Genomic DNA, 26,549 nt, shown 5'->3' with positions numbered 1-26,549 from the left:
CCTTTTGCTACCTGAATACGGAGCTACAGATGCAGCGGCCATTATTGAAACATGTCACGCGGTATATACCTCGGAATACCCATGTCATGGCGCGGGATTTCTTCCAACCTTCCCGCCTTAAGACGCGAGTGCAGAAAATGGCATTTTAGTGTGGCTTTTAAACACCTGAAATTGACACAGTACTGTACACATTAAAATTCATAAAACATACAGGACACCTACAAGCTCATATTGAACCCCCAAAATAACCACAACATATATAAGCATATAAGTGTCACAGAGGAGTGCTACTGAGCATTACATTTCATTAATTTAATTGCATTTAATTGCACACAATCCATGAAATTCAAACAAAGCAACCGCGATAAACACGTGTCCCTGGGGCGATTGGGGCGTTAATGCCGCATGGAGTACAGCAGCGCAAGCGAAATCAGCGCCGTGATTTTTCGAATAACGGCCGCTGCATCTGTATAAGGTCCCCCAGCACTGGAGAGGCTAAAGAAGAAGGCATGACAACAGTAGCTGCATGTGCTAGCAGAGGGGTGTGCAAACTGGGGGGAAGAAACTTTTTCGGAGGGTGCGGCGGTTACAAAGGCCCCGCGCTGAGAGCGCGAGGCCTCTGTAAACTTACTTGCCCGGCGTTAGTCACGCGTCTCCATGGCAACACAGCGTCAAATGACGCCTGCTGCCACGGAGACGTGATGTCTCATGACCCCGCATCGTCATTTGATGCCACATTAGAGGTGAGGGGGTGTCACGACCCAGGAGGAGAGCAGGCAGGGGGGGTGCAGCGCATGAAGTTTGCGCACCCCTGTGCTAGCAGGTGCTCCTGCTTTGATACTCTGCACCTTGTGTATGTATGTAAGTGGAGTACTTTGATCATGTTTGGGCCGGGGTGGCTTTATACTGCTGCTTCATATGATGCTCAGATACTCGACAGAAGTGGGCAACAGTCCAAAGTAACACAGCCTGTCACACGCTTTCCCAGACAGTTTGTTTCCACATGCTTCTCTGGTCTGAAAGCATTCTGCCGCGGTTCACGCTATCTTTGTGACATCCTCCCCCCCGTTGTGTACTCCAGGCACCAACTCCAACATCCGGGAAGCATTTCAGCAGCATTAGGCCGTGCTCATGGCGGGGGCGTTGCCGTGTGCGCGCGCTTGCAATTTCAGGACGCTTACCTGATTTCCTATTGCAGTTCCTCAAGTGCCCGCGGCGCTGTAGCACATCAACGCTGCTACATGTTGGCCAGACAAGTCAATTTGTGATTTCGGCCTGCAGTCACGTGATGTCAGCGTCACGTGAGCTGGTTCAGCCAATGAGGGCGAACCAGCTTCGTGACGCGATCGCCACGCCCCCGATCGCCTCCCCAGTCTCCTGCATCCTAGTGCTCACATGGCCTGGGCTGCAGGAGTACGCGCCCGTGCCGCCACCATGAGCTCGGCCGTAGCACCAACACTACTTGTCTCATGTTCAAGGCCGCGTCCATGGTTAGTGTGTGCGAGCGTTCTTGCGGTGTCGCGCACACTGACAGGAGAGATTTTTGTCCTGTAGGTAGATGTGACGGGAAGGCGTGTCGGGGGTGTGACACGTGACCCCGGCCATCGCGCGGCAAATTCAAACAATTCTGTCTTCTCAAGTTGTGCCGTCTCTCACGTGCACGCTACAGTCATGCTCATTGGTTCCCTGTGTTTTGTATTTGGCGCTCGCGCCGTCGTTTCACTATGGACGCAGCCTAACCCTGCTACCTCCTCACCAGCACTCTCACTTTGTGGTCCCCCCGCATGGAAGCCCAACGCCAGTATCTTAACACGGTACCGATTATTAGGCAAGCTCTTCAGGACAGGGACTCACCTTTGTACATATATTATGTAACCTTGTGTATGCAATGCTATATTTCAGGGGTGCGCAAACTGGGGGGTGAGGGATTTTTTTGGGGGGGAGGGGAGCACGGCGGTTACAGAGGCCCCACGCTCTTCCCCGAGGCAGGGGTCCGCGCGAGGCCTCTGCAACCTGAACCTACCGGGATTCAGCCTGCTTCTGGTCACGTCGCCATGACAACGCGGCATCAAATGATGTCGCGGGGTCATTTGACGTGATGCGTTGTAATGGAAACGCGCTTCAAACGACGCAATGGGGTCACGTGACCCATGGCGTCATTTGACGCGGTGTCACAGGAGAGGGGGGCGCGAGCGCTGGGGCTGGCACACAGGGGGGCGCAGCTCAAAAACTGCGCACCCCTGCTATATGGCATGTTCCAATGGGCGGAGTACACCATCAGAATGAAAAACAAGAAAGTTAAAGAAGAAAACACACACACACACACACACGCACGCACGCACGCGCGCACACACGCGAATTTTGCCTCATAGTACTTACAATCTAAATGATGGTGCCTGGGGCATTAGGACGCAATGCGACTTGCCCAAGATCACAAAGAAAGCCGAAGAAGAGATTAACCCAAGTTCACCCACTTCAAAGGCAGTGGCGTTACCACTAAGCTACTCCTCCAGACCGTCTACAAAACACCAGCGTATTTGAAGTGGGCAAATGTAGCTCCAATTGCAGATCTTACATTAGAATTGTAATCTTTGCAGGGTAGGGACTCGTGTCCGAAAATGTTATGTACAGTGCCAAGAACACAATTAGGTCTATGACTACAGAAAAAAAGGAAGAAAATAAATACAAATGTCATACTGGCTGCAGGGACCACAGCTGAGCCACCTACAGTAACACAAATGCATTATTAATGATGTATGTCTGGCCTGACACTTATGAATGGCAGCCCTGATGAAGGCTCTTCTATTCCCGGCTTCTCACCCAAAGCTGCTTGTCTAACCTGTCCTGTAAGGCTCATTTATATTTAACACGCAGGGAAATAAATAAATAAGCAGCAGGGGTCAATGCAAAAGGACTCAGGACGTAATGAGATCTCGCTCTTGTCTGGCAAAGGCCCCCTCTTTGTGTGGAGCAGGACGAGAAGTTAATACCCTGACAATGATATGCAAATGCACAACAGCGTGTTCTCAATAAAGCAATCTACTCATTAACATGCTTACTGGCCCCGTGCGAGGACGCAGTTCAAGCGCATCATTAACAGCCAACTGAGCTTCTCCGGGACACGGCGGAGGGAGGAAACGCGCAGCTGGGCGGAAAACACAAACAAGAACATGGAAATGAAACACAAAAGAGAAACTGAACTGTTCACTGGAAATTCACTGGGCACCATGGATGATTTAACTGGGGACAAATACTGTGAAAGTTAATGCTCCCCCCACCCACCTTCCCACTCAAACCCATATGCCACACTGCATATTGGCAACAAGCACCTCTTCCGGCCCGGTATAATGTTGCACTGTATCAGAATATCTCTACATATTTCTATCACCATTGAAAAGTTTGCAGACATATATAATGGTAGTGAACACGAGCCTTCAATTCCACAATCCCAGAGCACCCTTAGGGAAAAAAGGGACACGTAATGTAGCTTCATCAGTAGAAGGATATTTTAGGGTCATATTAACTAAATGGTACCAAGCCTAAGGCAGCTTACCGCCCATTCACGTGAATGTAAAAAGTGTCCTACAGGTCAGCGATGCTTCGTAAATATAGCCTTGAATCTTCACGCTTGATCTACGTAATAGCAAACAGGAGGGTCCTTCACAGAAAGGCACAGAAAGCTGGGTACCCAGGCTGGTCCTTTATTCCATGCAATAAGAAAGGAGGGAGAGGGAGTAGGGGGTATGGTACTTTTTTATTGGACAAACAAGTAGTTAATGTTACAAGCTTTCGAACCTCTCAGGGTTCTTCATCGGAAAACCCAATGAAGGACCCCGAGAGGTTTGAAAGCTTCTAACATAACAACTACTTGTTGGTCCAATAAAAAGGTATCACACCCCCTACTCCCTCTCTTCTTACTACTTCACAGAAAGGGGCTCTCTTAGTTTGTGTAAGGTTTAGATTCAGGCAAAGTTCAGCAGCAAAATGTATTTAGAGGGGAGGGAGAAGCAATAATATTTTTTGAGTCTCCATTATTTTAGGCAAGAAGCGTTGCATGAGCAAGTGTGTCCCAAGTACTGCAGTATGTTAATTTTCAGCATGGGTTCATGAAAAATTCATTACGTCCAAAACTTTCAACATGAATCACTGGGTTGCCTTTTCATCGGTACAATTGCAAAGGCAATATAAGCACAGTGCTCCACATCATGGAGTATGAATGATTAAGCGTTCCATGGATATTGTTTTTAGCACATTTACAGCAGAAAGTAACAAGGCTTGTTTTGCAGGATGAACACACACACGTCTCTGAACGTAAACCTGCCAGTTATGAGCTGCTGTGTCTCCGCACCTCTGAATTCAGAATACAGTTCTTCCACGTCCGCCTTTTATTACTCCAATCTTCAGAGCATGCGGGAGGAGAGCGCATTACAGTGGCATACAATTTGACTGAAATTAGACAGGTCATTGGATTAAAGAAGCAGAAAGATTCCTTCCTGTGAAAGACAAGGCTTCCGGGAACCAGACTGAAAAGCCAAAGCCAACTTATTTTGACCACAATGTCACATTGAGAAAGTAGATCAGTGATTCCCAACCTTTTTTGTTTGGAGGAACCCTTGAAGTATTTGGAAAAATCTCGAGGAACCCCTATCTGGCTGACACATATTACGTTCGACAGGGGTCAGTCACAACATTTCACACCTCACGAGCCACCTCTATTTCCCCACCCTCTACCCATGTATTTCTCTCCCATCCGTCTCACTAACTCTCCCCCCTCCCGTCTCGCACGTATTTATCCCTTGCGTCTCACTCTTACTCCCTCTTTTCCTCACTCACTCCCTCCCGCCCCCCTCTCTTCTCTCACTCGCCCCTACCTTCCGTCAATTACCCCACTCTCTCTCATTCCACCCTACAAAATACATACAAAAAAAAACAACCCCCGGGGGGGGGGAAAGGGGGACGGGTCTGTGGTCCATAGGAGGAACCCCTGAGACTGCTTCAAGGAGCTCCAGGGTTCCACGGTTGGGAATCACTGTAGTGGATTACTTGGGGCTATTACCTGTACCTGTAACAGTACCAGCACAATAATATAGTTCTTACAATTCCTGACCAAGTCAAATATAAACAAACAAATAGAAATCCTGGACCACATGAAGGCCGTTACAGTTACCTTCTTTACCAGTAACACAGAAATGTTAATCTTCCTACAAAAACGGAACAGAATGTACACATTCCCAGAACTGAATAGAAGCCTCTCAAAGAGACCTATCCAATTACATACAGTACGAAATCTCTTTACTGACTGCAGTGTGCGAAACAGTAGATGTTGATAAACAGTAGATGTAGAAAACAGATACCATCTGCACAGAAATGCCATCTTCAGCTCTGCCAGTTTTTTATGCTGCATTATGGAAATATCCCTTTGGACAATTTAAGACGAAATTAATATACAAGTGATTAAAACACACTCCCTCCTCCTGCCTCATATTTCCTCCCAATAATTACTCATTTCTGTTGATTAACAAGCTCTAATAGGAAACAATTAGTTGCTTTGTGGAAGGATGTCCAAGTGGATAAAGCCTTAACCTTCCGCTTTTATATTAAGGAAACAAAACGCAGACAAGATTATGCGGGGTAATACAGCTGTTGACTTGTAGTGGACTGGCCGCTTCAGCGTGGCAGAAGTACGAGAAAAAGAGCACAGTGGTATGCAAGTTACAGGTCGTCAAAATACGAAAAGAAGCAAACCGGTCTACGCTATTATAGGAATTTTACACGACCGCTATGGGAGATGTTTAGCATTCATGCAATAACCTGCAAAGCATCCAGTTTAAAGGTATTCTGAAACTAGAGACCACAGAGCCCCAGGGAAGATCTGATCTTTGGCAAAAACCAGTAGGACTTCCCGGTCAATAAACAAAGCCGTGTGTCAGGCCGGGAAAAAATTAAACACAGATTCTACGGTACTTTTGGGGGTGTGCAGTGGGACATTTTGGCTTATGGGGGTCAATTTATCAAAGTCCTCCAAGTTCCAGCTGCAAAACCACACTGTATTGATCAGACGAACAACAACAACAACAACAACGCTCTCTGTGAGATTTCTTTCTTTGATAAGGTTGGTGTACCAACTTGTTCCAATTTAGCCCCAGTTATGCAGCTGGACGACTTTGATAAATAGACCCCACGTGTGTTCTATGTTGTGCTTTTCCCAATAGCGATCAGGTGGTGGAATGCACAGGCCTGGGGAGGAAAAGGGGGGTGGGGGTTTACTTACTAAACTTTTTTTTTTTTTTTTTTGGAAGAAAGAAAGGGGAAAGGTTTTAACATGTATTATGTTTCAACATGCAGTGCGTGATGCATATATTTTAATCCAGAATAAACAGAATTGCACCTGTGAAGCAAATATAAGAACTGAAAGACACGCTTGATTAATCCCATATGAAGAGCATACTAATTATATCCAGGGAAGTACTAAACTCAAAGTTTAGCACAGGAGAAATGATAGCAAGGAGAACTCCCCCGCACCCCATGCCCTCTAATGCACATGTCTCCATTCAAAGGTGACACACTCTCCCCTTTTTTGGGCAAAACCTAGAGCAGCAGAAACTGTAGGCACAGAATCAGCGTACTCTGCTAATATCCGGGAGAGGAAAGAAGGAGCTCTCTGACAGCTGTGGTCAAGCACGGCCGATACGCCAATTACCATTCAAATACAGTACAGGAAAAAGGCATTACAGCCCTGTCAGCCGTGAAGGACTTGTCAATGACAAAGCATCACATCGCTTAATATGAAAAAGAGAGACCCTCGTAGCAGACAAAAACCAACATCAATGCAGTAAAAAGGATCAGTGCCATTACCTTACTTAGAAAGATGCAATCACTTCCCCCAACAAAACAACAAAAAAGTGCTACTCATTTATGCCCTGTAAAATGTATTTATCAGATTTTTTTTGTGTTCACTTTTAGCTATTTGGCATCATACGTACAGTTCTTGCAAAGGAAATAAATAGCGACAGCTGACAACTTAAGCTGTACATACGAGAGTTCACAATTTATCGCAATCCAAGATGAAAGACTGCAAAAACAAAAAGTATTTGGTTACCGTTAAAAGTGTACAAATGGTTTAAAAATGTGCCAATTACCCACATTTAATCCATTAAACACACGGTATCAATATCATTAGTTCACTTTGGGCTTAGAGGGGAATGTACCATATTCAGTTTGAAGATTTCTGTATGTTGGCGAACCCCACCAAACACTTACAACCCTCCCCGCCTCCCCAGTGAGCTGCCGTCGGCGAGCTCGGAAGCTGGGGGGGAGGGCCGGGGGGTAAATCACAACCCTATTGAATTATGCATCTCAGCATTTCATTGCGATGGGCTGAAGGCTACTTTCTTCCTACGATGCTTACATTAATCTTGCCATGCCTGGGAAAGTGCTACTTTGCCTACTTCCTACTAATGCTTGTGGCATTTCAGGTGAGATCATGGAACGGAATCCGCAGTTGGAACATGCAAGTTCTCCCCTATAATTTACTAACAATAACTTCATTTGCATTGGAACACGCAGTACTACTCAAACGTGACGGAGGATTTTGCCAGCCCCACGCCGGCTTGTTTTGTTTCTTTATTATTTTTTCAAATTATTTCCAGAATTGCGTAAGTTTCCTAATCATGCAGCTGCCAAGCGTTCTGATTTCGCCAGTGTGAGGTGCCTTATTTAAAAAAAATGTACTCTTGACATTTTCTTAGTCCCCATAAACGTCACCAATACGAGTCTCACCAATGCGAGTGTCTGCAGTAACGTGAGAGACAAAGGCAGCTAAAACCATCTATGTATGTCATGTACACTGCTATGTATTTATTTTGCAATTTACACTTCCTCTGCGTAAATGATTTGTGAGATGTTTTCAGCTCCGTCTTTGGGTTACAGACTCATTATAAATGCATCACCCCGCAAAAACAGCCATTCAAATGAATATTCGTCCCTGTGCACTTTTAAAGAAATGTTTGCTTTAGTTCACAGGACTAATAACTCATCGCTGTGCGTACAGAGAATTCACGGGATCAAGGGGATATGGTTTCTTTTCTTCCCCCCACCGCCCGTTAATTATGGAAAGGCTGGCACTTTGCAGGATGGAATATGTTTCTTATATAAATAAAAAGCTTCTCAGCTCTAAGTGTTTCCGACGGAATTTGATCACTGATTAAGAGACTGCATTAACATATCTTATTGTTGCTCTGGGCAACGTCCTGGGCTTGCGGCCATCAACAGTATGAATGAGAAGGTGCAGTAATGAGGCTCTCCCTGGAGATCTCTCCCCATCACTACATGGGGGTTTAGAGGCAGAATTCAGAAGCTCTTGTAATCAGCAATAATATCGCCTGCGTCTGGTTTAGTCCAGACACACATCTCACACGTCCTCTCGCATAAAGTGTCCTCGACAGCATGGAGATGTACATATACGGTTTTGTGAAAAAGAAAGTACACCCTCTTTGAATTCTATGGTTTTACATATCAGGACATAATAACAATCATCTGTTCCTTAGCAGGTCTTAAAATCAGTTAAATACAACCTCAGATGAACAACAACACATGACATATGACACAGTGTCATGATTTATTTAACAAAAATGAAGCCAAAATGGAGAATCTGTGTGTGAAAAGCTAAGTACACCCTTACTGCTTCCATAGGAATTAAGATGCTAAGTAGCAGACAGGTGCTGCTAATCAAATGCCCTTGATTAATTGATCATCAGCAAGTGTGACCACCTCTATAAAAGCCGAAGTTTAGCAGTTTGCTGGACTGGAGCATTCAGGTGTGTGTTAACACAATGCCAAGGAGGAAAGACATCAGCAATGATATTAGAGAAGCAATTGTTGCTGCCCATCAATCTGGGAAGGGTTATAAGGCCATTTCCAAACAATTTAAAGTCCATCATTCTACAATGAGAAAGATTATTCAAAAGTGGAAAACATTCAAGACAATTGCCAATCTTACCAGGAGTGGACATCCCAGCAAATTCATCCCAAGGTCAGACCGTGCAATGCTCAGAAAAATTGCAAAATACCCAAGAGTTACATCTCAGACTCTACAGGCCTCAGTTAGAATGTTAAAGTTCATGACAGTACAATTAGAAAAAGACTGAACAAGTATGGTTTGTTTGGAATGGTTGCCAGGAGAAAGCCTCTTCTCTCTGAAAAGAACATGGCAGCACGGCTTAGGTTTGCAAAGTTGCATCTGAACAAACCGCAAGACTTCTGGAACAATGTTCTTTGGACAGACGAGACCAAAGTGGAGATGTTTGGCGAAACCCAACCACAGCATATCAGCACAAACACCTCATACCAACTGTCAAGCACGGTGGTGGAGGGGTGATGATTTGGGCTTGTTTTTGCAGCCACAGCACCTGGGAACCTTGCAGTCATTGAGTCGACCATGAACTCCTCTGCATACCAAAGTATTCTAGAGTCAAATATGAGGCCATCTGTCCGACAGCTAAAGCTTGGCCGAAATTGGGTCATGCAACAGGACAATGATCCCAAGCACACCAGCAAATCTACAACAGAATGGCTGAAAAAGAAAAGAATCAAGGTGTTGCAATGACCCAGTCAAGTCCTGAACTCAATCTGATTGAAATGCTGTGCTGTGCATAAACAAATGCCCACAAACCTCAATGAACTGAAGCAACGTTGTAAAGAAGAGTGGGCCAAAATTCCTCCACAACGATGTGAGACTGATAAAGTCATACAGAAAACGTTTACTAGAAGTTATTGCTGCTAAAGGTGGTTCTACAAGCTATTGAATCATAAGGTATACTTCGTTTTTCACACATGGCTTCTCCATTTTGGCTTTATCTTTGTTAAATAAATCATGACACGGTGTAATATGTCATGTGTTGTTGTTCATCTGAGGTTCTATTTACCTAATTTTAAGACCTGCTAAGGAACAGATGATTGTTATTATGTCCTGATATGTAAAACCATAGAATTCAAAGAGGGTGTACTTTCTTTTTCACACCACTGTATGTACAGCACTGTGTCGGTGTTATCTCCTGCTGACCTTTACAGTAATGTCTCTTTCTTAAACTATACCCCATCTATTAATTCTTTGCTCCAACACACATTCCTAAGGGCTGTTCTATAGTGTGTGCGCCCGCGTGCCTGTGCAAACGCACGTGACGCACAATTTGTGTGTGTATAGAGTCCGTGCGACAGGCTGGAAAGGTAGTGTGTGCGTAGGCGTGTGTGTTATAAATATGTTTTAAATAAAAACGTTAATAAATTATTTATTAACATTGTACACACACACACACACACACGCACACGCACACACACTTCAGCAGCGCAAATTCTTTATTTTACTCATCTTCCCCCCTGTCGGCCGGTTCCACGCACACTGCCGTGCACGCGCGCGGCACCATTATAGAAAGGCTGACTAAACTCAGCCAATAGAACACTATAGAACAGCCCTAAGGCTACAGCCCCAGTGGGGGCGTCTGACGGAGCTCGGGCCAAGGTGTGGACTTCAGATCAGTCGTGACGGGGAGGCGTGGCCATGACGTCACACAGCTGGTTCACCCTCATTGGCTAAACTGCCGCCGTGACGTGGCCATCACTCGGCTGCTGTGCCAAAAGACAAATTTCTTGTCTTGTGAAAATGTGGTTGTGCCATCGCGCTTTGAGCATGCGTATGTGCGGACTGTCACGATCGCCCAAGGCTGTGCTTATAGTCCTGGCTACGGCGACGTGACGTCATCCGTCGCAATAGCGATTCCTGATCCTGCTTATAGTGCAGGAGACGAGAGAGCGACCGGGGGCATGAGTGGTTCGTCCTCATTGGCTTAACCGCTCACGTGCCGCTGACATCACGCGACGATCAATGGGAAAAATCCAATTCTATTGACTTCAGCGATTTTGGCCGCTGTGTCGCGCCCACTATCGGCGCAAGCAACGGACTACATCAACTTCTTTTGACTGGGCGCGCTGTCGCCAGGACTATAAGCGCAGCCTAATTGAGGACAGGAGGCGGCCTGCAAGTGTGTGATTGCAATGTTCTGCTGGGGGATCAAGCCTATAAAGTCAGGAGTGTCCAACTCCAGTCTTCAAGGACCATCAACAGGTCAGCTTTGCAGCATATCCCCACTTTAGCACAAGTGGCTCAGTTTGAAGCAGGGATAGCCTGAGAACCTGACCTGTTGGTGTACCTTGAGGACTGGAGTTGGTCACACCGGCTCTAAATAATATCAGCTGAAGACTCTACCCAACTTCTATTAGATGGGGTTCAGGAAACCCCTGGCCATGGTCAGAGTCTGCAGTCATTCTATCTTCTCACCCACTTATCAAGTAGAAAGACTATAAAGTCATATTACACAACGCCAGTTGAATATATGAGAAAGTGAAAATACCCTGGAAGGTAACACACTTATACATGTAATGTTTTTATTCTAAATTAAGATAGGTGGCACATTTAAGTCAAATGCCCAAATGCCCAACTACTTTGCTGCTTTAATAAATAAGAAAATAACACCTTTTATTCTGGATCTGGGCCTTACTTGTGCTTAAGTAGGACAGCGATTTCCGATGGTTTTTTTATCTCTAGGTGGACCCCTCCAGTACAGAAGAGGTTAATGAGCCATCTTTGTGCCTGCCATTAGGGCACCTTAATGCCCTCTTCATGGAAAAAAAGGACTAGGAATAGTAGGACAATAGCAGAGATGAAGACCGCTCTGAAAAGCCCTTGAGATGACAACTCCAACCTCTCACACGAGTCACCCATCGCGGCTCCTTTGTGTGAGAGGCGGAGGAATTCTATAGATAAAACCCAGTGCTCGCCGCAAGCCTAAAACAGAACATGGCTCTAACGAGACCGAGAGAAGCAAGAGGTCGTGGCTCGTCTGTCCAAAACCGTGCAGGACTGAAAAGAAAAAGACGTTAAAATGAAAAAACAAACGTGCACATTACACCAGGTCAAATAGTATTTTTCAATAGGCGCTCCTAAGAACTAGTGGAGTGTTAAAATAAATAAAATATTCACATAGCAAAAATGCAACATTCAATAATCTTAAAACAATACAACTGACTATCAAATTGTAATAGTCAACTAATGCATTGTTTTCTTAAGGCCAAGATTATAGATGGCACGAGCGACGAAGCTTATGGCGTCGCGCCCGCCTGTCGCCCAAGTGATGTGTGAACTGAGCTTCCAGCGATTGGGGAGGCGTCACCAGGCTGGTTCGCCCTCATTGGCTGAACCACTCGCGTGATGCGGCCGCCGCGTGAAAAAAAACAAAATGTCTTTTGAAAAATCTGCCACACTGTTGCTCTGCATCGCGCGCACTATGCCGGCCCCCCATTTGCTGCTGCACTTTGTTCTTGCAGCGTGCGAAATAGCATGCACCGTCGCACCTACTATAACCGCAGCGGACATAATACAGTGCAGATAAAGTGATTAAACAATCAAAATAAAAAAAGTGCACAAAAATGATATAGAAATAGTGAATAAATAGTGCACAAAACTGGTGCTCAAACCCCAAGACAAACGGTTTCCAAATTGTCGTTTCCTCTCCAAGATTATGGGGTAACCATTGTGCTCCCCTAAATCTTGGAGAAAAAAAAACCCATTACACCAGGTAGCTAGCGGTTATTCTTTCTGGCAGAGGCATCCTTACGACCGGTTTGCACTTCTTTAGGCCACACATTCGAGTACATTATTACCCACTCAGATGAAAAGAGCCTGATCAGCTATAGAATTATAACCAAGCATCTCGTTGAGTTTCCCTGCAACCTTACAAACTTCTTGTCCAATCCATGCTAGGAGAGGCATCTTACGTGTAGGTGTTTAGACAGGCTTTTAGGCGAGTAGTGGGGGTGAGAGCTGTATGGTGGTAGACATGGGGAAATGTAAGGAAGAGAGTAGTAGGCGCAAGCAGAAAATACTGTCAAAGTATGAAAGAATGCTTAAAGCAGATACAAAGTAACCCTACGCGGTTTAGGACATTTGGTCGGATCCGTTTAGCTGTGACCAAGTGACTGCCGGCGTTTAGTCGCAGGTGACCTCGCCGCAGGAACACTCCGTCACAGTTCGCTTCGCCACCAAGGTAAGTCCCAAACCTTAGCCCTTACCTAAAGTCCCCTAATCTTAACCACTAATACTAATGCTACCGCCTACCATAAAAACCTTTACCCCTTACCCTAACCGCTAAAACCCCTAAAGTTAACCCCCTAACCCACCAGTGAGAGCTGGTGGAGGGGAGGGGGGTGAGAGCTGGTCGAGGGGAGGGGGCTGAGAGCTGGTGGAGGGGAGGGGGGTGAGAGCTGGTGGGGGGGGGAGGTGAGAGCTGGTGGGGGGGGTGAGAGCTGGTGGAGGGGGGGTGAGAGCTGGTGGAGGGGGGGTGAGAGCTGGTGGAGGGGGGGTGAGAGCTGGTGGAGGGGGGGTGAGAGCTGGTGGGGGGGGAGGTTTGAGCTGGTGGGGGGGAGGTGAGAGCTGGTGGAGGGGGGTGAGAGCCGGTGGAGGGGGGTGAGAGCTGGTGGAGGGGAGGGGGGTGAGAGCTGGTGGAGGGGGGGAAGAGAGCTGGTGGAGGGGGGGAAGAGAGCTGGTGGAGGGGGGGAAGAGAGCTGGTGGATGGGGGGTGAGAGCTGGGGGGGGTGAGAGCTGGTGGGGGGGGTGAGAGCTGGTGGAGGGGGGGTGAGAGCTGGTGGAGGGGGGGTGAGAGCTGGTGGAGGGGGGGTGAGAGCTGGTGGAGGGGGGGTGAGAGCTGGTGGGGGGGGAGGTTTGAGCTGGTGGGGGGGAGGTGAGAGCTGGTGGAGGGGGGTGAGAGCCGGTGGAGGGGGGTGAGAGCTGGTGGAGGGGAGGGGGGTGAGAGCTGGTGGAGGGGGGGAAGAGAGCTGGTGGAGGGGGGGAAGAGAGCTGGTGGAGGGGGGGAAGAGAGCTGGTGGATGGGGGGTGAGAGCTGGTGGAGGGGGGGGGTGAGAGCTGGTGGGGGGAGGTGAGAGCTGGTGGAGGGGGTGAGAGCTGGTGGAGGGGGGTGAGAGCTGGTGAAGGGGGGAGAGAGAGCTGGTGGACGGGGGTGAGAGCTGGTGGAGGGGGGGAAGAGAGCTGGTGGAGGGGGGGAGAGAGCTGGTGGAGGGAGGGGGGTGAGAGCTGGTGGAGGGAGGGGGGTGAGAGCTGGTGGAGGGAGGGGGGTGAGAGCTGGTGGAGGGGGGTGAGAGCTGGTGGAGGGAGGGGGAGAGAGCTGGTGGAGGGGGGGAGAGAGCTGGTGGAGGGGGGGGGGGAAGAGAGCTGGTGGAGGGGGGGAAGAGAGCTGGTGGACGGGGGGAAGAGAGCTGGTGGACGGGGGTGAGAGCTTGAGGGGAGGGGGGTGAGAACTGGTGGAGGGGAGGGGGGTGAGAGCAGGGAGGGGGGTGAGAGCTGGTGTAGGGAGGGGGTGACAGCTGGTGGAGGGAGGGGGTGAGAGCTGGTGGAGGGAGGGGGGTGAGAGCTGGTGGAGGGAGGGGGGTGAGAACTGGTGGAGGGAGGGGGAGAGAGCTGGTGGAGGGGGGGAGAGAGCTGGTGGAGGGGGGGAGAGAGCTGGTGGAGGGGGGGGGAAGAGAGCTGGTGGAGGGGGGGAAGAGAGCTGGTGGACGGGGGGGGGGATGAGAGATGAGGAGGGGGAGAAATAAGGAGGGAGAGAAATGAGGAGGGGGATGGGGAGAAATGAGGTGGGGGATGAGAGATGAGGAGTAGAACAAATAGGATGTGAAGGGAGAGAGATGAGGGGGAAGATGAGTTGAGAAGGCAGACGGGGAGAGAGAAGAGGTGTGGGGAAGAAATTAGATGAGGAGGGAAGAGAGAAGGAGGGGAGAGTGAATCAGGGATGGAGAAAAAAATTGCAGCCAGTATTATCTTATACTACAATGCTGATTTATTTAGAAACAAACCTACAACATTTGTAATGTTTTACTGTCTTAAAAATGTTATACCGATTAACAAAAACAAAAAAATAATGTGATTTGGATTACATCAGGGAGGGGGGCCCGACTAATATCACGGATGAAAAGGGGGTCTCGGCGTAAAAAGTTTGCTCACCCCTGGATTCATGTCTGAGATCTGGCAAAGTCTATGATATCGTAGCAATAATTGAAAATGCCCAGAGAAAATCCAGTGATTTTCTACTTCTGTATGTGTTCCCCATTAACATGAGAAAACTACATAAAAGGATATCTTCCTTCATGCGTCTACAAATAAAAGAACGAAGACCTGCTGGTGTCGATACCCATGCTTCCCCCAATGGACTTCTAAACCTCCCCAAACAATAATACAGGAAGCTGTACTGAAGGTTTCAGCATACAGTATCAGGGATCAGAACATCCTGCAGTTTGACATTTTAGTGCTTAAGATAGAATGAACTTTTTAAACATCATTATACAGTTCAACATTTCATTTTAATTAAGGGCCTCAATTCCAGAAACAAACAAATGCACCTTCATAGCTGTAAACAACGAACCATCCAGGATGCTTAGATGTGTAAGATCACAAGGAAAGACGCAGTATCAAGATCAATTACAGCTGCACATTGTTTCTTGGGTACCCGAAGACCCTGGAAATAACGTAAGTAGACAAAAGACTTGAAAGTGAAAAAAATACCAAAAACCGTCAAATAATATTTTTTAATTTATATTCAGGCACCGTCTATCCAGATAAATGTACAATGTCTTGGCCATCTTCCAATGCAAATACTAGATGTGAATCATACAAGCTGCAGGCTTACTTATACTTCCACAGCACACACACAACGTGCACATCTTAAGCCTCAGACATTATACAAAACACAAACCTAATTAGATATTGCCCAGAAAAAAAAAAGAAAAGAAGACGTACCTGTAGGGGACAGTGGTGATACAAAAGACAAGTGCAAATAACACCACTTTAAACAAAAATAGCAATATAGAGTATACTGTCCTTAGAGAGTGCAGCTCCGACACAGGACTCAGACCAAATCCAACCAGCAATCGACGAAGAAAACCGGTGCGCAAATCTCATCAGGACATAGAAGAAGTGAAGACACCAAATAGTGCAATATTGTCAATTACAACAATGTGGTCAATGTTGAAAGCTCTATAAAGTTTGCACTCACGTGTACAACGTGATATTAGGGCGTTGTGGTTGTTAGAAGTTACCAACTTTATTTATCCAGATCCATGCTGCAGATCAACACCGATATTGTTCCACAAGAAAGTAAGGGAAATCCACATACAAAGGAGAAAAAGCAGAATAGTGTAATATTGCTTTTAATATTAAAAACACAAAGTATTCCACTTACATAAGTGTCTTTGTGGTAGGCATTCAGACCACCCTGGGTCATATGGACAGAAAATACTCTTCACAGCAACAGCATCTGCTCCACGGCCGTCACAGCATAGACTGGGCTGGTTGGTGATGTCTTCCGCTCTGAATGTCACCAACAAAGTTCCACTCTGTAATCCATGACTAACCCAACGCGCGTTTCTACTTAATAGTCTTCTTCAGGGGCTAATCTAACATCCTGCAGTGTTTCCTTTCCTTAAATAACCCGCCGCATTCAATCTTAATTGCGGCGCGTTACGTGTGACGTCATCACGTCCGACGTCACGTAACGCGCCATGGCGTATATATGCATGTCCTAGCGCTCAAGACATTCAGTGTAATGGCAATTAAGGCTTTTACACAGCCATCCAATGGGCAAGCTGCATCCATCTGCATACACCTGACCACTAAACATGCCAAAGTCAATGCATTTCTCTCTATGGGCCACGGACTTAGTACAGATAGATACAGGAACAATAACAATCTTATATATCTTGTTAACAATTGATAAAAAATGACAATAAACATTGCCATTTCAAGCATATATTATACAACAACCTAAAATAAAATAGATTCTTATATCCCACTTGCTTCTGTCTGTGTGCATGTCTAAAAAGGATATATCCTCTCAAGATGATTACATAAACACAGACAGAACAATAATGGCAGAAAAATACATCCTAATCTAGCTACTGCTATTCTACATTCCATTATCAATTGTCGAATCCTTATCAGTGGATATCTACAAATACAAAATATTATAATTAGAACATTCATATTTTAATTCATGAACATATTACATTTATAAAAAGTAACTTCAAAAAGACATTCAAAAATGATAAAAATTTGAGGGTTAATTAATGAAAAACCATATAACCAATATTATGATGACCTCAAACCAAAAAGGCATTTATGTCAAACTCGACATTTAGGCCTTTTGGTTGTAATGTTTTTAACCTATGTATCCAAAAGGATTCCCTTTTGGATAATGATTGAATCCTGTTTCCTCCCCTCCAGTGGGCAGATACTTGCTCAATTCCCATATATTTAAGTCCGGAGGGGTCGGAACGATGACACTTTTTGAAATGTAGAGACACATTATGTGTTTCTAATCCAATACTGATGTTCCGTATATGTTCTAATATTCTAACCCTTAAAGGGCGAATCGTCCGCCCCACATATTGGTAATTGCAGGGGCATATCAGAACGTATACCACATAGGTACTTTTACAGTTTATAAAACTTTTTATTTTCAGAGTTTCCTTTGTATTATTAGAAATAAAGGTATCAGTTTTATTAACCCCAAACTTGCAGGCTTTACATTTGTCACACTTGAAAAAGCCCGTAGGTTTTTCAGGTATCCATGACCTATTGCCAGTTGTCAGTTCTTTCTTTAGAGCACTTGGTGCTAGACTATCTTTTAGGTTTCTTGCCTTCGTAAAAACTACCTGAGGATATTCTGGAAGATAATCTTTCAGGATCACATCCTGTTTCAGAACATGCCAGTGTTTACGAATTATATTTTGTATTTGGCTAGATTCCCTATTATACTGGGTAATGAAAGATATAAAATTAGTATCTACTTTATTTTCCTTAGGAATACCTAATAAGCTAGTTCGTTCTTGTCTTAGGGCTTTGTTTTTGGCTTTTTCTATCATGATCGGATCATAATTTTTTTCTGCAAATCTTTGTTCCAAGACTGTTGCCTGATTTTATACCTTTTATTATTCAGTATAATAGGGAATCTAGCCAAATAAAAAATATAATGCAGATTGCCCATTGGATGGCTGTGTTAAAGCCTTAATTGCCATTACACTGAATGTCTTGAGTGCTAGGATATGCAATTATACGCCATGGCGCGTTACGGGACAGACGTGATGACGTCACACATAACGCGCCGCAATTAAGATTGAATGCGGCGGGTTATTTAAGGAAGGGAAACACTGCAGGATGTTAGATTAGCCCCTGAGGAAGACTATTAAGTAGAAACGCGCGTTGGGTGAGTCGTGGATTACAGAGTGGAACTTTGTTGGTGACATTCAGAGCGGAAGACATCACCAATCAGCCCAGTCTATGCTGTGACGGCCGTGGAGCAGATGCTGTTGCTGTGAAGAGTATTTTCTGTCCATATGACCCAGGGTGGTCTGAATGCCTACCACAAAGACACTTATGTAAGTGGAATACTTTGTGTTTTTAATATTAAAAGCAATATTACACTATTCTGCTTTTTCTCCTTTGTATGTGGATTTCCCTTCCTTTCTTGTGGAACAATATCGGTGTTGATCTGGAGCATGGATCTGGATAAATAAAGTTGGTAACTTCTAACAACCACAACGCCCTAATATCACGTTGTACACGTGAGTGCAAACTTTGTAGAGCTTTCAACATTGACCACATTGTTGTAATTGACAAAATTGCACTATTTGGTGTCTTAATTTCTTTCTTCTATGTCCTGATGAGATTTGCGCACCTGTTTTTTTCGTACATGTAGGGGACGAAAGAAATCAAAGGGACAGAGACTGCTGTGGGTACCCAGTCATTGTCATCGGTTCAGATCAGCAGAATGGACTATAAATCAAGCTGACAGATACTGTGTTGTCAGGAACAAATTTCTGTTCTCCAAAGAGGCTTAACATGCTCACTGAAATCAAACTCTGATTATTTTGAATGAGTCAAAGATCTTCATTTGTTTTGCCGCAAGCGCTTATTAAAAAAAAACATATTTTGCTAATTCTAGGGAAGGTACATATATTGATGGTCAGGATTGGACATCTACTGGATCTTGAGTCTTTGTTAAGTGAACAAGAGTGTGCGGGCCAGGAAATGGGGTGTAAAGTAACTCAGGTTAAAAAACTAAATCTACTTTCTAGATCAGACTGACATTTTATATGTTGCAAAAAAGGTTTACAAGAATCTCTCCCGCCCCCCTGGATGCCCATTAATGACAGGTTTGCGGAATACCTTTGAACCTATTTGCAAATATAGATTTTGTTTCGAGTCCTTTTGTAGAAACATTACATAATCTTATATACGGAATACTGTACTTATGTTCTTTTGAGACTCAATGATATTAAAGTTGACAAATGGGTGATTTTCGGCACGTGATATTGAATCATTGTATACCAGCATTAATCCGACTGATGGCCTTAATGCTAGTAAATACTTTTCAAATCGATGGCTGATTTGCAGGAACATATGATAACTCATGTTACATTTGTACGAATTTATTCTAATGCATAATTATTTTGTGTGCAAGAATAATTTCTATCTGCAACAAAGGGATACTGCCATGGCTGCCACATGCACACCCAAATATGTAAGTCTTTTCCTGGGGTGGTGGGAGAGAGATGTTTTTTTTCCAGATCTTTTTGCCGAGCCATGTGTAATTATGATTGAGGTATATTGATGATGTGCTAATTTTGAGGGAGGGTACCCTAGTCACCTTAGAGTGGTTCATCAATGTCTTCCATCAGAACTCTTAACATCAAGTTAACTGCCTGTGTCACAGTCTGAGTGATGTACATTTTCTGGACCTTAGAATATCGATCAATGAGGATGGTGGCCTGGATACTGATGTGTTTCGAAAGGATACTGCAACTAGCACATTATCACGTGCTTTCAGTAATCGCCCTCCCTCACGTATCCAATGTATACAAGTGGGAATTGTTTTTAAGATTGCTACGCAACTGTTCGGACATGGATACGTTCAAGGAGAGATCTCAGGAACTCAACATGACATGTAATAACAGGAGTTACAGTAACAGATATATTAAGCAAGTGTATTATAGGGCCCTTAAGAGTGATCGTAATTAACGATTGGTTCCAAAACAAAAAATAATATTCTTTGGTGTACACAGTCAGATGTATTTGTACTTCTAACTCTGAATGGGGCAAATTAAAGTACATTTTATAAAAACATTGGCATATACTTTTAACAGAACCTTAATTGAATGCTATTTTGAACAGGAATGTTAGCATGACTATTAGTAGAGTAAATAATCTGCAGGATGTATTATGTCATTATATATCATAGTCATTATGTTTGTGACATTCCATCCTTTTTGGGATACAGCTACAATAAGAGATTGGGTCTTTTAACAGTGGTAATTGCAGTGCCTGGCGATATGTGAAAGAAGGCAATATACCTAGCTACCACAAAGACATTAACAATTACTCTATGTGCATCACATTAAATGTTTCATATATAACCCCACCATTGCTTTACGAACTAATGTACAGCACCCTGGAAAAGGGTGCTATATAAATGTTGCTATAAATAAAAATCTGGTACTAAAGAATTTACAGTGAAACATCCTTTCATGTCAAACCATGGGTGTTATCTACTATTTATCCTACCCTTGTCATAAAATCTATGTTGGTATGACAACACGAGAACTGAGGTTTTGGGGTTTAGAACAGTAATAAAAATGCAGAAAAATGTCTATGTTTAAGAAAATTACTACGGTAGCAAGACATTTTCTTAAATATCAGAATTCTGACCTCTCTGTACTTTCAATAAATGGTATTGGGCATCAGGGGCATGATCTGGAGAAATCCCTACTCCAAAGAGAGAGTAGTTGGATAGGTGGACTACATTCTGATGCCATGGAGTCCTAATGAGGCTCTGAATTATTTTGCAATGTTTATTTAATTTTATTCGACAATGGTCTCTTTACATTTTTCTTCTGAGATGACGTCATCAAGCTGGGAATACACAGTCAAGGGGTGCATCATTCTCCATTATTATCCAGAAAGAGTGCGAAACACGCCTTGGAGGCGGAGCGTTGCTGACTCAATGAAGCTCCTACATGATGCGGTTGCTATGCTCCAGATACCACGCTGCAAGAGGAGATTTTTTTGATTTGTCTCCCTTATAAACACAATACAGTATTTGTGTAATGGTGGTAATGAACTTCTTTAGCTAGTTTGTTTATATTTGATATAATGCATCAATTGTGGGTTGTTAGTTACATGAAATTAGGATTGATGATTATATCTTCTGAAGTTTTGGAATCTTTCTGAACAAGAAATAAGTGAAATACTATTTAACAGGGGAAGTTAATCACACACCTATAGATATTGCATATGGTGCAGATTTAGTCACAGTTTGTTTATTGGTGTCTTAATAGGATTCTCTACTATCATTGCTCTACGTTTGAATAAATGCATGTATATTTTTGTGAAAATTTTCTTTGAGCCAAGTGCTTTTTTTAACGTACTATTTCTTGTTCCGTATGCATTCGTTTACCTCTTAGAAATGTATTTATTTTTGAACATATAATCCCCCGGTCCTTTTTTGGAGCTCATTATATATCTGGTGTTTACATTTGAGCAGTGCGTGTGTTTTTGTGTTTATATATAGATATTAGTAATGTTCCTTGACATGTAGGAGAACCGCGGTTGTGAAACAGTCTTTGAAATGGAAGGATCCTGTTTGAAACCCTATAGGAGCACTTTGTGAACTTGATCACTATACATCTTGTGCACTGAACACCAGAAACTGGATTGCAAGCTCTTTGGGGCAGGAACTCATTATGTTGCAATCTAGGTACACACATATTGGCTGTGTATACATGTATAAAAATGAATAATAAAATGTGTAACAAATAAGGGTTCTTCTGGTCAAAGCCTGTATAGGAGGCTACTGATGGATCTGTTTATGAAATGCACACAGGGCAAGTAGACATGGAAACGTATCACTCACATCAAGCGCTTATCACTCTGACTGCAAACTCTTTTTCATTGTCATGAATCTGAAAATCTCAAAGGCTTATCGGCTGTAACATGCTGCTTGCAGGGCTTGTAAGAGACAGCCTACAATGTTTTTGCAGAGAAGTCTTAGAGCCCATTTCTGCAGCCCTACACAGATCGGATCACTACACAGACCATCTTTGAAACTAGAGAATTGCAAGGGATGAGCCAACAAAGGTAACTACATTGTGTTCCCCTTTGTAGCTACTGGAGATTATATAAACTGGCTGTCAGTTCACTCTTAGCAATCACTCTGCAGAAAGGTAATACTCTCCCCAGAAAAACAAAATGTCACATCCGTTTATAAAAGAGACAGATTCAGGCGCCTGTTAGTCTAATAATCACATCATCCTTGAGGCCTCTTGCATGGCTTTATGTGGGTTTGCAGCTCTGATTCAAAAATCTGCATTTGGCAAAAATAGAGTTGGGGGAATCATCCACGGTCAAGGATGATTTAACCCACTACAATGGTAGACACCTACAATGCAGGGCTTGGGAAGCCACTGCAATCCTGTCTTGCAGGAGAAAGGTTAGGCAGTAACGTCACTTAATGCCCAAAATATGCATTAACTTTACAAGCATGCTCAGGTGGCCTCTCACTGAATTCTAGACACACATTCTTTAACCCAGGCTGTGCTGAAAAGTTGTGTAATACAGCAGGCATGTGCTTATAGGGGTCCATGTAAAAATGTATTATAAGCAAAAAGGTGCCACAGTGTGCTCATTTGCATGTCATTTCCCAGGATCCCTGGCTGCAGCGGAAGCACTGTATGCCAAGAGATAAAGGTGAAACGCAGGGTTTGTAATCCTGTCTGAGACATGTAAACACAAGTCATATTCGTATTTGCACACACATGAAATTAACTTGGACCACTAATGCTTTGGTGAAGGAATGGCTGCTGCTGAGCTTACTTGCTTCTGATAGATAGAACTTCTCTGGCTTAATGCCATGTGTCAGAAAAGCCACACAAGATCTTGGATATATCAATCCTGCTGCCTTGAAATGCGTTGCCTTCCCCTCTGGGAGTCAAAAGCATTCACAACACCTTCCACATTGATATATCCCATTTGTTTTGCTGCCAAATGGGCCAGCATTGCATTGCAAAATTGGAGGGATTCAATTATTTACTGAGCCGACAGGTGTGCAAAATCTGTTTTATTTTATCATTTTACCCATAAGCAGGACTACACTTTTAAAAAGTTCAGCAATTACAAACCCCGAGCAAAGCTCCACATGAAATGGGCTGTCAAGGGTGAGAGACGGGCCACATTGATGAGATGACCTCTCAGCCTTGCCCCAGAACTATAATGTACCTCCCAGGTCAATATGCAGGCGCTGAAAGACAATTTGATGAGTTATTGATTATCAAACAGCCTATCAATACACGTGCAGGATTACTGCCGCTCCCGAGCACTGACTGTGTCACACGGAGGAGTTCTCATTTCCAGGGTGTAATATTTCAATATTACATTGCAGTGACAAGGGAATCCTATTAAATGGCACCCCTGACATTATGGAACAGACAAATACTGGCAGATTATGCTGCAACAGACCTGTTGAGGGGGGGGGGGGGGAAGAGGTGTCTTGAGGACTGGAGTTGAGCACCCCTGCTGTATAGCAATGTAAAGCGTGCTGCAATTTAGCGTAGGAACTTCTTTGTTCTACACCTTCAAGTTGCAATCAATTCCCCCCACTTTTTTTTTTTTACCCCCTCACCCTCGCCCTCATTTTGGTGTGGTCTCCTGGAACAGAACGGCACTATTTGTAGCTCTGTGGACCCCTCGGTTGTCGAGATACTTCCAAGAGAAGTTAGCAAGTTTAAATCACTCCCCATGGAAAACAAAAATGGCTGCCAAACCTCAGGCCAATAGGAAGCCGCAACTTCGGTTGAGCTTCCTTTTGGACGGCCTTGGAGTAGCTTGGGCTTTTTAATGAAATGTCTCTCTACCAATCGGACTACATTTTAATGGGGAGACAGTTCAGGAAACACATTTGGCTCGGAGATCAGAGAAGAAATTAGATGCATCAGGTAATCCAGAAATCTCGTTTTTCAGTCTTTGTATGTTGCCATGTACACCAAAATAAAATCGCAACACGCAACACACACACCTTCTGGTGGGCTTCAAGACTTTCTCCGTTTCATCTACACCACCCATATATTTATTGTAATCAATAATGCAGAGTGGCTTTTTAACAGGTGTGTTGTCCCCAGGTGCCCACACTTCAGTGGTGGACCCATCATGAATGATTGTTTATATACACCTACAGCACCTGCTTTTTTGCCACCAGTTACTGTAGAAATACCTTTCTATTATGCACTATTTTGCCACAGGCTGGGTTATCAAGGCAATCCAGAGGGATACTAGAATAGAAATAGTTAACATAAAAGGTTGCAAGTCAGGTCCTAACAAAACAGGTACAGCATTAGATCCCAAACAATGTTTTCACTTGCACTTAACACTTGTTAAGTAGTTGGGCAGTCAGGTGGATCCAACTTTGTTCTTGCCCTCACATGCAAAAAAATTAATTGTACAACTGGTGGAAGTTTTACAAACGTTATAAATTATTATTCCAATACTGGACTCAGCACATTCATAGGGGATATATATATCGGCGAAACACAACTCTTCCTTTAAAAAAGCAGTAGTGATTCATCTACACTGATTTTTTTTAGCAGGAGTATAGACTCCTGCAAATTGTGTACACAGGCAGGGCTGTCGACAGGCACAGTGGGTTGAAGAGGGGGCTGGGAAGAGGGGGCTGGGAAGAGGGGGCTGGGAAGAGGGGGCTGGGAAGAGGGGGCTGGGAAGAGAGCCGGGACAATTGTCAACGGCTGCTGGGCCTCTAGTTGTTGCCGGGCCCCAGCATCTCTCCTCTGCCGGAAGTTGGGCCCAACACCCGCATCCACGCACGGGACCAGCGCAGCACCAGAGGCCCAAGGTAAGTATGTGTGGGGTGTGTAATTGTGTAGTGTATGTATATTGTGCGGGGAGGGGGCATAGTGTGTATTGTATGTGTGGGGCGTTGTGTGTGTATTGTGTGGGGGGCAGTTTGTGCATGTTATGAGGGGCGGTGTGTATATTGTGTGGGGCGGTGTGTATATTATGTAGGGCGGTGTGTATATTGTGTAGGGCGGTGTGTGTATTGTGTAGGGCAGTGTGTGTGTATTGTGTAGGGCAGTGTGTGTATTGTGTGGGCTGGTTTGTGTGTATTGTGTGTGTGGGGGGGTAGTGCGTGTATTGTGTGGGGGGGTAGTTTGGGTGTGTTGTGTGGGGCAGTGTGTATTGTGTGTGGGGGCTGTGGGCATTGTGTCGGGGGGTAGTGTGTGTGGGGAGGGTGTACTATGCGTGTAGGTTTTTATGTGGGGGTATTGTGTGTGGCCAAGGAGCGGGGGGACTGAGTAGGGGGTTCAGTGTGAGGAGGTGGGCTTGAGGGAGTAGGATTGAGCATGTGGATGCATTGATTGATAGCGGGGGAGGGGGAGAGGAGGAAGAGTGTGAGAGGAAGACAGAAAGAGGGGGGGAGGAAGTGAATGTGAGAGAGGGGGGGAAGAATAAGACAGTGGGGAGAGAAATACGTGGTGGAAATGGGGGGGAGAATAGACAGTGACAGAGAGAGGGTGTGTACAAGAGAAAGAGGGGTGGGCTTGCAAGGACGTCAACACAAAGGCACAGACACAGGGGTTGGGAGCCCCCCCGGTCTAAATAGTAGTCTTGGGCCCTAGGAAAGCTGTTGGCGGCCCTGTACACAGATCATAAAATTAGAGGCCTTCATTTATATAGCCTGTCAGGGTTTGGATTTGAAAAGAGAGTATTTCAAGATTATGTTGATTACGAGAAGACCACAAAAGAGCTTCTCCTACAGTTTGCCTAGCTTCGGGAATGAGATCCCTGGACTCACATACAGGTGGCACACACTCTGTACCATGGACATCGCACTCCCTACATTTGACTCTGGCTCATTATATCCAACCAGATTCCAACTGGAAGCAGCATTTTGATTACATATGTGCTCAATACTTGTGATCACTTCATCACTTTCTGTATCAGAAGGAAAGTCCTCAGAGTCACTACCATAACCAAGCTCACTCTCTGAACTTAATTGGTCCATAAGTTCAAATACCTCCTTTTTAGAGTATTTTCTCACCCCTGAAATAATCAAATGAATGATCAATGTTATATAGAAAATAATAAATATTAGATCAAAGATTTAATAATATCGAATATAAATAAATAAAAAATGGTGTCAAAAACTAAATGGTAAAAATATATATATTTAAAAAAAGATCAAAGTAGAATGATTGGTTGATCTAAAACAGAACAGATCAGCTGTACTCAACCTGAAAACAGTTTACAGTATTTATTTTATTATATATATTTTATATATTTGCTATCAAAAAAAAAAAACCTGGAAATGGCTAAATTAACACACACACACACACACACACACACACACACACACACACACACACACACA

General features: G+C 44.4%; 1 protein-coding gene across 11 annotated transcripts in view; it reads right to left on the bottom strand.

The window, feature by feature from the left end:
* Positions 1 to 26,549, bottom strand: part of UBE2F (ubiquitin conjugating enzyme E2 F (putative)) — a 113,521-nt gene that overhangs the window by 51,830 nt on the left and 35,142 nt on the right. The window lies entirely within an intron of this gene.

Source organism: Ascaphus truei, chromosome 7, assembly GCF_040206685.1.
Source record: "Ascaphus truei isolate aAscTru1 chromosome 7, aAscTru1.hap1, whole genome shotgun sequence".
NCBI lineage: Eukaryota > Metazoa > Chordata > Amphibia > Anura > Ascaphidae > Ascaphus > Ascaphus truei.
The sequence above is the reverse complement of the archived record's forward strand: the minus strand, read 5'-3'. Positions and strand labels throughout refer to the sequence as shown.